The following is an 18,247-nucleotide window of genomic DNA, read 5'->3' on the forward strand; positions in this document are numbered from 1 at the left end:
AGCCGTGGTACAGTTAAACTCTGAAGGTTCTCCATTGGTTTTTTTTTGGTCTGGATGATCTAGGGATTGATGAGAATCTGCTATTGTAAGCAATCACTTTTATTGTATCCTGGATCTACCTGTTCATGTCCAGAATTTTGGGCCTATGAAATCAGGTGACCCAACATTTGCTGTGGGTACTTACAGTTGGTACATCTTTTTTGATGGATTATTCTCTTTATTAAGATGCAGTGACCTTCCTTATCTCTTTTTAACTTTTTTTTAAAGATAATGAGTATAGCTGCCCTTGCGTTTGCATAGGTTCTGTTTGCCTGGGAATGCCATAGTCCACACTTTGACTGTTTCTGTTTGTCCTTGACAGTGAAGTTCCTTGAGACAGGAAACAGTTGAATCTTATTTTTAATCTCTTCATCCAGTCTGCATATTATAGGGAGAGAGTTAAGACCATTGATATTTATAAGGTATGTATTAATTTCTCCTATATTCATCTTAAAATTTGTGGGTTTACTGAGGTAAAAATATTTGTCCCTTTCCAAATTCCCACTTACCTTTCTTCTGGGTTGTTTCCAAGCTTTCATGCTGCTGCATATCTTTTGGGGGTCGGGGGATTCCAAACGGGGTTTCTCTGTGGTTTTGGAGGCTGTCTTGGAACTCACTCTGTAGACCATGCTGTCCTTGAAAGGTGCTTCATATCATATCTTCTGTGCATAATATTCTATTAACTGTCTCCGTTGGTGATAACTTAGTGATGACTAATCTTGTTCTTTATTATGGAAGGACTTTCTCTCTAAGGATAAAAAATGAGGGTGTAGTAAACTTGGTTGGCAGGTACTCTCTCTTTCTCTTTGTTTTTTTGAGACAGGGTCTCTTTATGTAGCCTTGGATGTCCTGGAACTCACTTTTTAGACCAGACTGGCATCCAACTCACTCTGCTTTTACCACTTTAATGAGGTTAAAGTCATGAAGCACAGTGCCCCGATATATATATATATATGTAGTCCAGAGAGATCTGTCAGTATGCAGAGATGCTTGTCTCCCAATCTGATGACCTGAGTTCAATTCCTGAGACCCAAGTGAAGGAAGGAGAGAACAACAAGGCTTTAAGTTTATCAATATTTGGGCTGGAGAGATTGCTCAGAGGTTAAGAATACTGATTGCTCTTCCAGAGGTCCTGAGTTCAATTTCCAGCAACCACATGGTGGCTCACAACCATCCATAATGAGATCGGGTGCCCTCTTCTGGAGTGCAGACACACATGCAGGCAGGATGTTGTATTCATAATAAATAAATCTTTAAAAAGTCCTTGATCCTGAAGCTGAAAAAAAATTGTTTAAATACTTGATCTCCTAGCTCTAGTCTTGGAGCTTTGGTCATACGACTTTTTATTTTATTTTTTTTCTTTGTTCAGCTTTGTTCTCATTAGAACCATAAGATGACATGGAGAGGTGGTTTTCTGGGCTTGTCTAATTGAGGTCGTAAATTCTTCCTGTACATACATGACCACATCTTTCCTAAGATTTGGGAAATTTTCTGCTGAACTTTCATGGGATAGAGTTTATGTGTTTAGAGTACAACTTGGTTCCTTTTTTTTAAGCCCAAAGTTCATAGGATTGTTCTCTTTTTAAAGAATATTTTTTTATGTATGTGAAGGTTTTGCCTGAATGCATATATGTGAATCAGGTATGCGCCTGCACAGAAGTCAGAAGTCAGATGAGGGCTTCCCCTGGAACTGGAGGCCACCATGTGCATGCTGATAATCAAACCTGGGTCCTCTGAAAGAGCAAATGCTTTTGATAGCTGAACCATTTCTCCAGCCGGGATTGGTGTCTTGATCATGTTCCAGTATTCCCTGAATGCTGTGGTCATGACTACTCTGTTTTTAATTTGATTTTTGCCATGTAAGAGCAATAATTCCTCAATCTTGTATTTAATTCCTGGAATTCTTTGTTAGGCTTGGTCTAGATGCTCTCTGTTAAATGTTTCGTTTGATTTACTAACTGCTGAATTTATAAGCTATCTGTTTGGCTCCCCAGAGGGATATCTATCTCATTGCCAAAGTTTTCACCCACTTCATGAATTCACTTCTTTCCTTCATTCTTCCATTTCTTGTGAACCCTTTGAGCTCAGAGATCATCTCACACACCAAACTTCTGGATTTTTCTGCACCCAAAACTTTTAGATATTTTTACTTTATTTATCATGGAGTCATAATCTTCTGGAGGAACCACATAGCCTTGCTTTTTTCACAGTTTGGAGTTTCTGGGTTTTCCTGACTTTTCACATTGTGGAATCACACAGATGAAACTTCTAAACTGCAATGTTACCCCAGAATGTTTGCTTTATTTTATTTTGTATGTGTGTATTTTGCTTGCATATATGCATATGTGTTTTTACTCCATTCGTATGCCTGTTGCTGGAGAAGCAGGAGGGGATCAGATCCTCTGGAACTGGAGATTCAAATAGTTATGAGCCACCATATGGATACTGGGACTCGAACTGAAGTCCTCTGGAAGAGCAGCTAATGTTCTTAACCACGTAACCATCACTCCAGCCCAGAAGCTTTGCTCCTTTTTTCTCTTTCCCTTTTTGCAACGTTGTATGGTTGGATTTTGTCATTAATGGAATAAAACTGTTGATATTTTCTACACAAAGATGATGGCTGAAAAAGGTGACGAGCTTTCTATATGCTCAGAAAATAAAGAGAGGCATGCTGGAGAAGCTGTGGGTCATACATTACCCGAAATGAAGCACATTGTTTCCTGGATGCCAGTGGAGGAAAAAGAAGGAGAACTTCATCTTAAGGCCACAGTCATTGCAAAAGAAGAAGGTAATCCGGTCCCCTGTGGCTAGACAAATAGGTATTGGTAAGCTTGCAGGTGGTAGGGAACAGAGGTGTAAAGATGTAAACGATGCTGTGTCCTTCATGTGTCAAGCAGGTCGTGGAAAGCAGCTTCCTGCACGTGGATAAACTCTAACAGAGGGTGGAGGTGCTGTATCCCCTGGCCTGTGCTCAGCAGCACATGGTTGCATGTCTTTTTTCCTGTCCTCACCTCTCCTTCATGCTATACTTTGTGTGGTCTCCTGTCTCGGTATCCTTCACAGCAGAAACTATTATGGACAGCATCAGTGGTCTGAGATGGCATTCCCATCTATGCTGAGTATGTTTAGATGGAGCTGTTCATGTCTTCATTTATAGCCATTTACCAGGGTTTCCATGATCTGCTTTGTGTTTCTATTCCTTATTGGTGACGCTTTGCCACAGTTTTCCTCCCTTTTCTGTTATTCATTTGCTTAACCATGCAATACTCTCTAAAGCAGACCGCCACAAAGGACCAAAAATGTCTGCTCTGCTCTTTCCCTTTCCCTTTCCCAATGTTCTTTACTTCTTTTAATTTTTTTATTTATGTGTGTCCCATGTTTGTGGCAGTCTATGTGGAGACCAGAAGGGGAAACTGGATCCCCTCTAACTGGAAGGACAGGCACTTGTGAGCTTCCCAACATGGTGCCAGGAACTGAAATCAGTTCCTTTGGAAGAGTGGCAAGCACTCTTAACTTTTGAACCATGTCTCCATCCCCAAGGATCACTTTTTCCATTTTTGTTGGGGAAGGGTCTCAATGTGTCTTACTATGGCTGACCTGGAATTTGCTATGTAGATCAGGGTAGTCTTGAACTCACAGAGATCCACTTATGTCTGCCTCCTGAGTGCTGGGACGAAGGTGCATGCGCCACCAAGCCCAACTTTATTGCCCACTTCTTAGTCTCTACTTCTGCAGCTTGGATATAGTGACAGGGAAATGAGGCCATGCCACGCCCATGCTGAAAGCGCATCCTCTGTGTTCTTTAGCCCCAAGGACACAAGCTGACTCCTGACTGTGATCTACAAGAGTCTGTATAACTCATCCTACCATTCATTCCTCTCCTAGATCACAGTGGTCACCTTGTCACGCTTTCTGTGGCCCCAGGTTCATGTCTCCAAATCCCTGCCTCTGTGTCTGCACAGGTCACCTCTGTTTCCCCCTTTGCTATGTGAACCCTTCTTAAAGGCCCTGCCACCAAGTGCTCCTGTGGGCTCCCTCTCTTCTCCCTTAGCTATCCGTGCTCATGTCGTCAACACAGAAACAGCTGTGAATTTGTGCTAGCTGAGTGCAGTTCCTCCCTGATGTGCTCGGGGCACTGTGAGTTCTTTTAGGGCGAGGCAAGATCTTGTTCTTCTACTTCACTGCTCATCACACATCCTGACAGGTGCCTGGCACAGCAGAGGCTGAGCAAATGACATGGGTGCATCACGCTAGGAGGAAGAAGAATTCATGTATGTGAATTCTATAAGAGAAAGAGGCGTGAAATCATTCACAGATTGGGATTTGGGGTGAATGAGTAGTAATACCTTTTTTGGTTTTTTTGTTGTTTGTTTTTTAAACTTTTTTTTTCTTTTTTGCCTTTTCGAGACAGGGTTTCTCTATGTGACTATCCTGGCTGTCCTGGGACTCACATTGTAGTCCAGAGTGGCCTTGAACTTACAAAGTTCTGCCCACTTCTGCTCCCTGAGTGCTGAAATTAAAGGCATTGCCACCACCTCCCAGCAATATCTTTTTTTCAGATTTTTTTATTTTAGCTATGGGTATGTGTGTGTTCATGCAGATGATCTTGGAAACCAGAGGACTCATATCCTCTGGAGCTGGAGTTACAGGTGGCTGTGAACTGCTCATAGTGGATGCTGGAACTGAACTTGTGGCCTCTGCAAAGGCAATAAGCCCTCTTAACTGCTGAACTATCTCTCTCGCCCCTAGAAATAGCTTCTATGTTCATATCACATGATATTTTCATCCTCTAAAGTACATGAAAGTGAAACTAAACCACGCACACCAGGGATCTGTACGTGTTTATTTCTTCATTGTCCTGTCCACCTAGTTTGTGTGTGTTCATGATTCCAGAAGGTCCTGGGGTCGGTTTGTCATGGGTGAGATTTCTCTCTGGTATGCTCTCTTCCTCTGAAATTATTTTAGACCCCAAGGAGCACAGGGAACTCACCCACTCCACAACTCAGCTTTTCTCTTTTCTTTCTAGGTGCTACTGTCAGCCCAAAGGCCCAGGAGGAGATGGTGGAAGGTGGTCCCACCACAAGCAAAGGCTCCCCAAAATGGGTTCTGAGAAAGAATGCTCCGTTTGACAAATCCACTTATTTTAGCAGTGCAGGGCTAATTCCTGAAGGTGGTGATGCCACATTTACAGGAGGAATCATTAGCAGAGAGAGCCCTGTAAGTGCTCCGAGAGTTGCAGCACTGACTATGGGCAAAGTTGTGGCCAATCAGTACCCAGTAAGCTGTGAGAACCCTAATGCTGATGTAAAACATGAGCTAATGAAGGAAATTCGACGATATGGACGAAGTAAGTACTGGGAAAATGACTACTAACAGAGATGGAAAGTATCTCTAATCCTATTAAAATTCTCTCTCTCTGTCTCTCTCTCTCTCATGAGAAGCAGAACCCCCCCTAGGAGTGAACCCCACAAAGTTATCCACCCATGAGGGCAGGGACAAGTAAATTAGCACAGGTAGATATAAAAGGAAGCGAAAGGAAAAAGGACCTCCTCTTTTGGAATACAGCCACACTTCTGACTCCCAGCTTGTGTGATTCTCACTCTGGTAAATAAATATATTGTATTCCCTATAGCATTGATTATCATCATTATCTGGTGTCAGGAGTAGGCTCTGTCAATCCTAGTGTTTATATGTTATCCTTCTGTGGTCTTTGATAGAGTTGAAGGCAGATAGTTATAATTATAGTTTTCCTTAGTTATGTTAAAACATAAGCTACATATAGAACTTTGGACTCACAAGGATGGGATGGATGATATTTTCTTTAAATCCTGCTGAATGTGATAGACAAAATATTGTAACTGTGTTCTTACTTCGAAACTGTTCTGTTATATATAATTTGACTATGTTAAAGTTAAGACCTTTCTTTTTATTTAGACAGAAAAGAGGAGATGATGGGGAAGGCCTGTGTATATGTCAATAAAGCATTGTTGGCCAATAGGGAAGCAAGATAGGTGGGACTAGGAGTCCAGGAGGACTCTAGGTAGGAGAAACACAGGGAGTCACCATGTAGCTATGATAGGGGTAAGAAGTCCAGACCCTTTCTCCAGTAAGAGAAATACTTAGAATAACAATTATGGGGTAAATACTTCAGTCAGAGCTAGCCAGTATAAAACAAGCAAGGCCAACAGCTTCATAATTAATACAGCGTCTTGTGTGTTATTTGGGGACTACAACGCGGCAGAGCCCAGGCGACTGGTGGGGAAAAACCAAAGCAGCTAGCAAGGAAAAGGCTTCACTCTACACCCCCCCAAATCAAAACAAAACAATAAGACAGGAAATACCAAAAAAGGGCAAATGTACACACATACACACACCACAACACAACACACCAAAACCAAACAAAATACAGAGTCTGTTTTGTGTTTGCCAACTACACCTGGTCGTGGAGCCTTCTCTGGTGTGTAATTGATATACCCTGTTGACACTCGATGGGAGAAAACAGATTTTCTTGTTAGAAGGAATTAATTACAAATAGCTTCTTTGTTCGGGTTGGAACTTTGTGAATATTTGCCCCTCTCCAGACAGGGATGTTGTGTGGATTGAACCTGTGTGGGTCTCATGCATGAGTTCAGATTTACACCAGTACTGTTTTGTCTAGAAGACTGTTTTGGAGTCATCCACAACCTCTGGCTTTTACAAAATTTTTTCCTCCTCTTCTGCGTAGAGCATTGAGTCTTGAAAGGGGGGATTGATGAATATATCAAATTTAGAACTGAGAGCTTTGAACTCTCTCACTCTCTGCACATTTTCCAGTTGTGGGCCACTGCATTAATTTCCATCTACTGCAAGGGGGGGGCGCTTCTCTGAAGCTTCGCCAGTTGTATGAAATAAAACATGCCCTGATGTCAGAAATCCGATGCTGTGGACGCCATAACTACTCAAAGAATGGCTAGTAACAAAGACAAGGCAGGTGTTTCTAGTTGTGTGATCAGAATAACCTGAAGCTGCCTCAGGAGATCCAGCCTTTGCCACAACCCAGAGTTTCTATACAATTGCCTACAGTCATCGTCACTGAAATATCTCAGTAGTCTCTGGCTTTCATTTGTAATGTTGCTTGGTCATTGCTCATAAGGATTGTGTCCGTCTCTGTGCAGAGGCATTTGGAACACATACCCACCATTTAGCATTCCTGACCACAAAGCGTATTACTGAGGTACACACAGATCCACCAAGATCCAGCCCTATTTCTTCATTTCTGGGAAATGCTCAAGTATTCTTACATTGTCTCTAGAATATGGAAGGATTTTCAAGCTGCTTGAAGAAGTGCAGGGACCTCTGGAAGCCCGGAAAGAGTTGGTAGAGTTCACCATCAAGGAAGCGGCAAGGTGGGTGGGCGCACAGGGGCACCGCAGATCTTCACGCAGTGCTTGGGTGAGGGTGGAGAACAGCGCCTGCTTGGAGTCTTAGTCCCTGGCCCAACTTTATAGCTAAGGCTGATGACGTAGACATCTAGGTTGATGTCACTTGTGTTGGACACATCCTTCCAGGCCTACTCAACCCTCCTTTGTCATGGTAGTCTTGAGCTGGGCACTGATCTCAGTAGACACCCTTCATATTGCCTAGAGTACCTGGTACCTGCAATGTACTGACTATTCCCACAGATGGTGAGCTCCTGCCTTGGGTCACACAGCACTTCCTACGACACAGGTGCTTTGGGTGTCTTTTTCTTACATGGTGTTTATGTTTATTTTCAGATTTAAAAGACACCACTTAATACATTATCTCAAGGAGATCCTGGAAAAATTAATGTCAGAAAGCTCTCTCAAGAACGATGATCTACACCCAAGTGTGTGATCCTGTTATTACTGTGGTCAGCAAGATACAACAAATACTTTAATGTGTTCCAGAATGTAGTAGGAGGATGCTGAAGTCTAGCATGTGTTAGTTAAGATAACTATGTTTAAGAAAAGTATTCTAAATTACGCTTAGTAAAAAAATAAATGGGCTTTTGTCCCTTGTGTTTTGTTTGAAAGCATAACTTGTTGCTGGTTTGTTGATATTTTCCCCTCTCACCTCTGCTGGTTGATGTTATTGACCCATCAGGTAATTATCATGACAAGTCTGTATTTTGCAGCAGGTTACAAGTGTCATCTCTGGTATTTAGAACTGTCTTCTTTCCCAGGCATTTCCTAGTCCCATTGCCCAGATACTCCCGTCAATAGGTCATGGTGCTTGGCTTTATGGGCTGTCTCCAACCCTCTTTACTGAGCATCTGGGCCAGTGAATATCCTGTATGAATGTGACTGCTGTAAACATCATCATCTCTAATAACAAAGTACAAGAGTGCTAAGGACTCCACACCATCCACACCATCCTCTTCAGCTCCTTGTATAGTAGCATCCAATTTCGTTTGAAAAAAGTTTTCATCACTCTATGATTTACAGTACCTATGATAAAAATAGATTAGGTCGCCGGGCTTGGTGGCGCACGCCTTTAATCCCAGCACTCGGGAGGCAGAGGCAGGCGGATCTCTGTGAGTTTGAGGCCAGCCTGGTCTACAGAGCAAGTTCCAGGACAGCCTCCAAAGCCACAGAGAAACCCTGTCTCGAAAAACCAAAAAAAAAAAAAAAAAAAAAAAAAAAAAAGATTAGGTCCTCCAAAATGTTCAGATGGCATTTACAATTATCACTTCTGTGAAGACGCCTCCTCCTTGTCCTCCTTGTCCTCTTCTTCTTTTTCAGGTAGTATCACACTTTGTAGCCTAGGCTGGCCCTGAAATGTTAAAATGTTAACATCACTCAGGCTGGTCTCAAATTGCTAATTAGCCTGTCTCAGTCATCCAAAGTGCTGGAATTAGTCATTCTCTATCACACATGAATCCAGTGAAGTTTTTTTTTTATTTACTTGGTGAAAATATTGAAGTAATGTCCCATCATTCTACAAAGCCAAAATTAAGTAAAATTTACAATTTATACATATTGAAGCCAGGTATGATGTCACATGCTTGTAATCTTTGAACATGGAAGAATGAGGCAGGAGAATTATCTTGAGTTTGAGACCATTCTGTATATAAAGTGAGTAGCAGGCCGCCGTGGGCTGCATAGTGAGAACCTGTCTCAGGAAAACAACAACTTAAAGGATCAGTACTGAGAGAAACCCCACACTGTTTTCTGAGGACATGAAGCAGCTTATTGAAGAAATCACTGTATACCCTGGATGCTAGGAGGGAACTTCTACCTTCTGGGTTCTTTTAACCGGACCTCCAAAGGTAGAACTGTAAGTGACATGTGAGAAGGGAATTAACTGAAGGTCATACTGAGCTGGCCAGGTCAGGCTTATGGCATCGAGACCAGTGACAGCTGGCAGCACTGTTCATTGCTGTGCTTCCTCTCTGGAGGTCCATGCTTAGAAGTGGAGCAATGTGGAGTGTCTCGATGGCCAATATCACCTTTCTAAGACCACAAGTGGGGCGAGGACTGCGCCCCGGCGGGCGGGCGGGCGGGCGGCGTTGGGGCGAGCGCCCCTTGCTGATGGAGACACCTGGCGAGCGCTGGCCCTCGCGGCTGCATGAGGCTCGGCAGGAACTAGCGCGCCGAGGGGTGGGGTGGGAGGGTGGAGGGGGCGGGAGCGGCGGAGGCCGAGGAGGCGGCGCAGCGGATGGCGGCCTTGCTGAGGCCCGCGGGAGCGCGCAGCCACTGCCCGCGCCGCCCTGAGGAGCGCCCACCGCTGCCGCCACCGCGTGGGCCGAGATGATGTGAGACATGTGGATTTGTGATACGAATTCATTTGAAAAGTCACTTTGGGGGTGTGACCATGATTTCTGATGAAACCAGATTGGAATAATTTTCATGATATTTGTATATTTATATATGTATATTTTAAAATTTTACATTTGACTTAAAGTGCCATGAGAAAATTTGCATATTGCAAGGTGGTTCTCGCCACCTCCTCGGTTTGGGTACTCTTGGATATGTTCCTGCTGCTTCAGTGAGTGCAACAAGTGTGATGAGGAGAGGGGACTTCCTGACTTCCAGAGCCAGTGCAGAAGCCTCAAGAAGGTCCTGGAGAAATGGGGAAACCAGTCGTCATTCCTAAAGAGGATCAGGAAAAACTGAAAGCGATGTTTAAAATCAATCAGTTCAATTTGATGGCAAGTGAGACAATTGCACTCAACAGATCTTTACCAGATGTGAGGTTAGAGGGATGTAAAACAAAGGTGTATCCAGATAACCTTCCTACAACAATCGTGGTGATTGTTTTCCACAGTGAGGCATGGAGCACACTTCTTCCAACAGTCCATAGTGTCATTAATCGCTCCCCAAGACACATGACAGAAGAGATTCTTCTTGTAGATGATGCCAGTGGAAGAGACTTTTTGAAAAGACCTCTAGAGAGTTATGTGGAAAAAAAAAACTCAAGGTGCCAGTTGATGTAATTCGAATGGAACAACGTTCTGGGCTCATCAGAGCTAGAGTAAAAGGAGCTGCTGTGTCCAAAGGCCAAGTGACCACCTTCCTGGATGCACACTGTGAGTGTACAGCAGGGTAGCTGGATCCTCTCTTAGCCAGGATCAAACATGGCAGGAAAACAGTGGTGTGTCTTATCATTGATGTGATCAGCGATGGTACTTTCGAGTACGGGGCAGGCTCTGACATGACCTATGGTGGATTCAACTGGAAGCTCAATTTTTGTTGGTATCCTGTTCCCCAGAGAGAAATGGACAGAAGGAAAGGTGACCGGACTCTTCCTGTCAGAACACGTACAATGGCCGGCGGCCTTTTTTCAATAGACAGAGATTACTTTCAGGAAATTGGAACCTATGATGCTGGCATGGATATTTGGGGAGGAGAAAACCTAGAAATTTCCTTTAGGATTTGGCAGTGTGGAGGAACTTTAGAAATTGTGACTTGTTCCCATGTTGGTCATGTGTTTCAGCAAGCTACACCTTACACGTTTCCAGGAGGGACAGGGCAAATTATTAATAAAAATAACAGAGGGCTTGCAGAAGTATGGATGGATGAATTCAAGAATTTCTTCTATATAATTTCTCCAGGTGTTACAAAGGTGGATTATGGAGATATATTATCAAGACTCGGTCTGAGACATAAACTACAATGCAAACCTTTCTCTTGGTACCTAGAAAATATTTACCCTGATTCTCAAATTCCACGTCACTATTCCTCATTGGGAGAGATACAGAATGTGGAAACTAATCAATGTCTAGATAACATGGCTGGAAAAGAGAATGGAAAGGTTGGAATTTTCAATTGCCATGGATTGGGAGGTAATCAGGCTTTCTCCTACACTGCCAACAAAGAGATTAGAACAGATGACCTTTGTTTGGACATTTCCAAACTTAATGGCCCAGTTACCATGCTCAAATGCAACCAGCTCTGGGAGTATGACCCAGTGAAATTAACCCTGCAGCATGTGAACAGTAACCAGTGCCTGGATAAAGCCACGGAAGAGGACAGCCAAGTGCCCAGCATTAGAGACTGTACTGGAAGCAGGTCCCAGCAGTGGCTTCGAAATGTCACCCTTCCAGAAATATTCTGAGACCAAATTTACAACAACGAAAGAAAGAAAAATAAGGATTGACTGGGCTACCTCAGCATACATTTCTGCCACATTCTTAAGTAGCAAAGAAGGAAAAGTGTTTTCCTTTTCTGTGGGATGTAAGGTTTATCAGCCATCAAAACTCAGACTCCTCTAGCTTTTCACTGGCTGTGAACCAGCCTTCCTGTCCCAGGACATGAAACTGCAAAGTAATGAGACTGTGGCACACTGATGTTTACAGGGCTGGAAGAGTCCTCACCGAGAACAGTGGTGAATAGCCTTCAGGTCCCCAGCAGGCGGAATGCGCTCTCTGACAGAGGCCCCTCCACAGCTTCTGTGCACGCCAGCGTTTCTGCTGAGTGTGCCTCCTGGAGAAGAGGCTCCTGATAGAACTAGTAGCTGCAATATTAACCTGATAGGAAAGTAAGTGGAAAGAACTGGACCAGGTTCAGCATCATGAAAACATTTTTACAATAAAATTATATCAAACAGGGTTTAAAGGAAATTAAAACAGAATTATGACAAGTACAGTTTGTTATAGTATCAGATTTCTATATAGATTTTATGCCTCAGTGGGGAAAAATTGATTCTAGTGACATTCATTTTGTTTTCATCTGTGATAGTCATGGATGCCTTTATTTTCCTTGGGGTGCTGAAAATGAGATGGGGTGGAGCTCTGAACATAGTTTTGATTTCTTTTTACAATATTCTTATTTGGTTTGTGGGCTGTTGGAATTGTAAGTTTTAATTGCCTTCTTGTAAAACAAGTGGAGATTTAACATGCCTGCTCTCAACTGAAAAGTTAAGAGATGTCTCAGTTGCTCTTGGGTCAAGGCTCACAGACTCTCTCCTACCCCGTCCCCCACCTCCACAGTTTCTTACCACATTTTCAACTTTTTAACTTGATTCAACTGTTTATGCTTACTACCCAAGACTCATGCTACTGTACTGCAGACTTGTGTTCCCAGCAATAACGCCTCGGTTCCCAGGGAGTCGTCAAACACAAGGCTTACAAAGACTGCTCGTTTATTCGGGGGTTTGGGGACCATATCTGATGGACTATTTTGAAAGCCTTTTTCACTCCACATCTACATGTGTTTCACTGACAAGTGCACATTTAGATTAGGTTTGAGTTGTGATGTTGGTTTGCTGCTTTTTTAAAAAAATAAAAATTGACTGAAAAGACCACAAGTGGTTTCCTCATAATGCAGTGAATGGGAGTTAAAATTCATATCCAGAACTGGAAATCTGGATAATATCACTTGCTGCTCTTCCCCAAGGACTCCAGTCTGGGTCCTAACATTCAGGGAAGCTCACAGCCACCTGAAATTCCAACTCCATGGAACCCTACTCCCTTCTTCTGGCCCCCATGAGCACCCACACATTCCCCCCCACATTTCAAATATAAATACTGGAAAAAAGAAAGTTAATATCTAGAATAAGTGTCACGTGGAAAGAGCCACCTTTCCTTTGATGGAAGTAGGCCAAACTAATCAGCCTGCCACTCAGAAGCTGATTAATGACTCTGGGACACAGTGCCATATGTAAGGTTCACAGTTTGGCTCTACCTCTGGCATACTGAATATTTGGCAGTGACTATGCCAACATCAATTCTAGTGCATAAAAGTCATTTTCTATGTGCCTATACATAAATAACCTTCAACTCTCACTATGCGGCCAGGATGCAGCCTTACATCTTAGAAATGGAAGGGGTGTGCCTAAGGAGGTATGGGCGTGGTCCTAGGATCTTAATGTTGCCTTAAGGTGAAAAGGCAAAGAGGTGAGCGCTGCAAGCCTTAAGAGATGAGACCTATCTAATGACCCAAGTGAGGGTAAAAGCAGCATCCACACATCTAGTCATTTTTCTTCAGAAATAAAACGAAATGATATACAGAGAGATATGTGAAAAGAGACTGCAGGGGGTTGGCTCACTTGATCATGGAAGCTGAAAAGTCCCACAACAAGGTGGCATCACAGAACCCAGGGTGAGTCATGATTGGATACCTCTTAGTCCAGGGTCAAGGACCATAGAGTCTGGCTAGAAGAGTGTGGGTGTGTGCCTGGTCTGCAGAGCTCAGAAAACATGAAGTTGTGACTTCCAAAGGCAGGTGAAGAGAGCTGTCCTAGCTCCAGAAGACAAGTGCTTCACTTTTCTGCTCGCTCTCCCCCTTTTTATTATAGTGTGTGTGGGAGAGAGGAGTGAGTGCATGTGAGAGACAGACAGACAGACAGAAACAGAGGAAGAGTGAGTGAGAGTCAGACGGGAGTGAGAGAGAGAGTGGAAAGGACAGTGAGAGAGACAAGAGAGTCAGTCTTAAGCCATTCAGGTTCTGAAGATCAAACGCCCTCAGCTCACCTGGTTTGGTGTCAAGCATGTTTACCCACTGAACCATGTCACCTCCTTACTTTTCCCTTTTTAATTCAATCCATGTTTCTAGCTAAGTGGATGATGCTCACCACCCTAAGGATTAATTTTCCCTGCGTCCACACACAGGGCAGTCTCCCCCAGAAACACCCCCATAGACACACCTGGGGCATCTTGAATATTCAATTCCAGTATCACCAGCACTTGGGAGACAGAAAGAAGAGGATCTTTGTCACCTCGAGGCTGGCCTTGTCTACATATATAGTTCCAGGCCAGCCAGCACCATATAGTGAGAACTTGTCTCAAAACAAAACCCAACTAGAGCCTCAAACCACCTGGATTTCCCTTTCAGCAAGGAAGGGGTGAGTTCAGTGCTTGCTGAAGTCCTGAGAGTAGCTCATGCTTGGCTATTCTCGGTGGTCTTTAAGACAGTCAACTTGATACCCGAATTAAGCAGAATACTGAATATGCAGTTAATCAGCATCATGATTAGAGCTTGACACTGATTTTATGAGCCTTTAGGCAGAAGAAGCAATTGATCTTGCTATCATATCTGACCTACAGAACTGCCCAGCAACACATTCATGTTCTTGTAAGGTGCTGAATTTGTGATCGTTTCTTTTGTAGCAGTAGAAACCTAATATAAGCTGTGTGGCCAGGACTTATAATTCCAGCTACTTGGAAAGGGGTGAGGGAAGAAGATAGAAAATTCATGGTCTGGCTGGGCAACTCAATGAGACTCTGTCTCAAAATATAGGATATCATGTTCATGTTGTCAGCAATCCTAAGTAGACCAACTCCTTGTAGGCCCCTCCCACCTATTGTTAGCAGTTATTACTGGGCTGTATCAGTTGTACCCCACAAGCATTATTTGAGTGTGCCTCAGAGCATGTAAGATCCTGATTTTGCATAGGATTGATTTCCCACACTTTGATCTTGTAAATGTGTTGCCAGCATGTCTGAATACTTTCTACATCTCTCTCAGTTAGGATAATGACATCAGTACAACAGAATGGTGTTCTGTGTGGTATTAGAAAAAGCTGATCAGACCTATAAAGACTCATTTAAGATATAAGCCTAGGTGTTGATATTACCACAACAAGTTATGGTATACTGTTGCACTTCCCAGGTGAAGGCAAAGCATTCCTTGTGGCGATTATTACTGAAGAGAAGCAAGCATTGATCCCATTGGTGCTATATGTGCTAGACACCCAGGCTTGTGTTGCTCACCAAGGCACCAAAACTACAAGGAGAAATGCAGGTGTAACTGGAACAAACAGAGGATTACCTTTATGATAATTCCTTTACTCATCTCTAAAATGCAATTGTTTCTGAATAGGACAAAATGGATGATAAAACAATTGCCTACATCCTTCAAGTCATAGGTGGTGCCACAAATCAGAACAGATTTGGATGAACCTGAACCATTCAGTTTGGAAGATAAAAGGCATGGTTTAGCCGGGTGGTGGTGGCACATGCTTTTAATCCCAGCACTCAGGAAGCAGAGGCAGGAGGATCTCTGTGAGTTCGAGGCCGGGCTGGACCGACAGCCTCCAAAACAATACAGAGAAACCCTGTCTCATAAAAACCAAAAAAAAAAAAAAAGGCATGGTTTACTGTATCACCAGTAAGAACTCCTAGGGGCAAAAAAAAAATTAATCAATAATGGAAGGGGAAGAAAACATGAATGAGCCAAAATGTAGAAGAATATGAGTTGGTTACCTACACTTTCAAGAGTGGGGACCTTTCTAAAGCTCAGCCAAAGGAAGTGGCAATCAAGTGAGAAATACAGGGTAGAAAACAAACTCACCTCTACAATGCTGCTTTCAATTCTGGTGCATTCCCTAAGCATATTCCATGACACTGTCAACTTTGCAGAGTTGTACTTTGTACTACTTCTGACTTACATGGTGTTAGGGAGACTTGATGTTTTAACCCTTCATAAATCTAAAACTGCTGTCGTGTGTGTGTGTGTGTGTGTGTGTGTGTGTGCGCGCGCGTGTGTGTGTGTGTGTGTGTGTGTGTGTGTGTGTGTGTGTGTAGCCTAAAATAACAGCGCAATGGTGAAGTTATAAAAATATTTGGGACTCCAGATTACCACAAATTACATTTAAGAGTGTAAATAATGGTGTTCAAAAATTTCCCAGCAGACACCAGTAACATTTATACCCAAATCTACATATGCTTGATTTTCCCCAGTAGATGTGAAAATTACACATATGAAAATTACAAAGTCAGTTGAAAGTGCACAAGAACACTGTATCTATTCAATGTTTTTGTCGTAAGTATCCCCTTTCTATTGTGTTACACCAGTGATCCTCAAATTTATTTCCCCCAGAACCCTCTTTACATTATCAAACAGGAATAAAGCCTTTGGAAGTTTTGTATCTGTGCTGTATTTATTTTTCCCATATTAGAAATTAACAGAGTTGCAAGCATATTTAATTTGTTTAAAAAGAACAATGCACTGCAAAATAGCAATTTCATATATCTAATAAAAATAATATTTATACACTTATGTTTTATTTTAATTAATTTTTATATGTGTGGGTGTTTTGCCTGAATGTATGTCTGAGCACCATGTAGTGCCCTCAGAGGCTAGAAGAGGCCTTAAGATCTCCTGGGATTGGAGTGACAGAAGGTTGTGAGCCACCATGTGGGTCTGGGAACAGAAACTGGGTTATCTGCAAGAGCCAGTACTCTTAACCTTTGAACCATTGTTCCAGTCCTCCAAGCCATATTTTTGTGTTTTTTTGAGACAGGATTTCTCCGTGTAACAGCCCTGGCTGTCCTGAAACTAGCTCTTGTAGACCATGCTGACCTCGAACTTACAGTGATCGGCCTGCCTCTACCACCCGAGTACTGGGATTAAAGGTATGAACTACCACTGCCTGGTGCTAAACCACATTTTTTTAAAAAAATTACTAGAAAGAATTATAACTACACTGGCAGGAATGGGGATAATTCTAAAAGAAGACCTTTGTGCCCCTCCCCTCAGCCATCATACTACTGAAACAATGAACTTCAAAGAATTAAAGTTCATCTCAGAAGCTCACACTAGTGGAAGGAAAAAGCTGAGACCTTGATGTCAGCCATGACCTTATTTGCCAGTGGAAGACTTCCAACAGTTCTTTTATCTTTTCTATAGAATTATGGCATTATCAAAGAGGAAGCAGAGAGAAACTACGAGACTTTCTATCTCTGGTTTAGCTAAATACTAAACAAATACATTTTCTTCACCAATTTGCTTCTCAATTTTTTTAAGTTATGGCAGGTTTAAGAATCTAAGTGCTGCTGTAACAACTTTGATCAAGACTGTTAGGAAGTAAACCCATGGCTGGTCAATCTCAAACACTGGAGAATTCTTAGCTGCAGGGAAATAGTCTTGGTTCTCTGATCTTTGGGTACCAATTGCCTCTGAATACATGCTGGTGATAAATGAAAGATGCTCTGGGATGCTGACAAGGTCTTTTTGGGGGAGAGGGCTCTAGTTGTTCAGGTTTATAATTTGGACAGTTGAATTTCCACAGGCCAGAGATGCTTGGTGCTCTGGCCCCAATTTGTAAAGGTAAATGTAAAATGCCTGTATTAGTTAAAAGATGTGTTACATTTGTTTTTACTGTGGAATATTTGTTTAATGATGCAAAGATGTGCTGCATTCTTTTATGTTGCATTTGTTTAACTCTGTGAAGCTGTGTTACGTTGCCAGAATAAAACACCTGATTGGTCTAATAAAGAACTGAATGGCCAATAGCAAGGCAGGAGAGAGAAATAGGCAGGCCCAGCAGGCAGAGACTATAAATAGAAGGAAAAATCTGAGAAAAGAAGATTGAGGAGTGAGAAAAGGATAGCGGACACCAGGGGCCAACCACCCAGCCACCCTCCAAGTAAAAAGGAAAGAGGGGTATATAGAATAGACAAAGGTAAAAGCCCAGAGGCAAAGGTAGACATGATAGTTTAAGTTAAGAAAAGCTGGCTAGAAACAAAGGAAGCTAAGGCCTGGTATTCCTTAAGAAAGAGTTAGTCTCCATGTATTTATTTGGCAGCTGGGTGGTAGGCCCCCCAAAGAGCCAGAAGTGCAAAAAGAAATAAACAACTACAAATGCCTGCCATGCTAGAGCCTCTATTGATACATTTGCTAAATGTCTAGTTACATGACAAAAAGTTCAGATTTTCTTTGACAGAGGGTTTGCTTTTTTCCTTTTACAACTGTATAGAGCTTTAAAATTTGTTTGAAACGGTTTATTTTTATTCTGTACGTATGGGTATTTTGCCAGCATATATGTG

General features: G+C 42.6%; 1 protein-coding gene and 1 pseudogene across 1 annotated transcript in view; both read left to right on the plus strand.

Annotated features, from left to right (window-relative positions):
* The window catches only part of LOC101832146 (integrator complex subunit 6-like), a 73,407-nt gene extending 65,333 nt beyond the window's left edge, over positions 1–8,074 (plus strand). The window contains exons 19-22 of the mRNA XM_040744640.1: positions 2,653–2,827; positions 5,066–5,386; positions 7,331–7,424; positions 7,794–8,074. The gene's annotated coding sequence lies outside the window, so the exon portion shown is untranslated. The remainder of the gene's footprint in view (positions 1–2,652; positions 2,828–5,065; positions 5,387–7,330; positions 7,425–7,793) is intronic.
* Positions 8,075–9,725: 1,651 nt separating this feature from the next.
* LOC101832578 lies at positions 9,726–12,781 on the plus strand (annotated as a pseudogene).
* The last annotated feature ends 5,466 nt before the right edge of the window (positions 12,782–18,247 follow it).

This window comes from Mesocricetus auratus, unplaced genomic scaffold, assembly GCF_017639785.1.
Source record: "Mesocricetus auratus isolate SY011 unplaced genomic scaffold, BCM_Maur_2.0 Super-Scaffold_100003, whole genome shotgun sequence".
In the NCBI taxonomy this organism is placed as follows: Eukaryota; Metazoa; Chordata; class Mammalia; order Rodentia; family Cricetidae; genus Mesocricetus; species Mesocricetus auratus.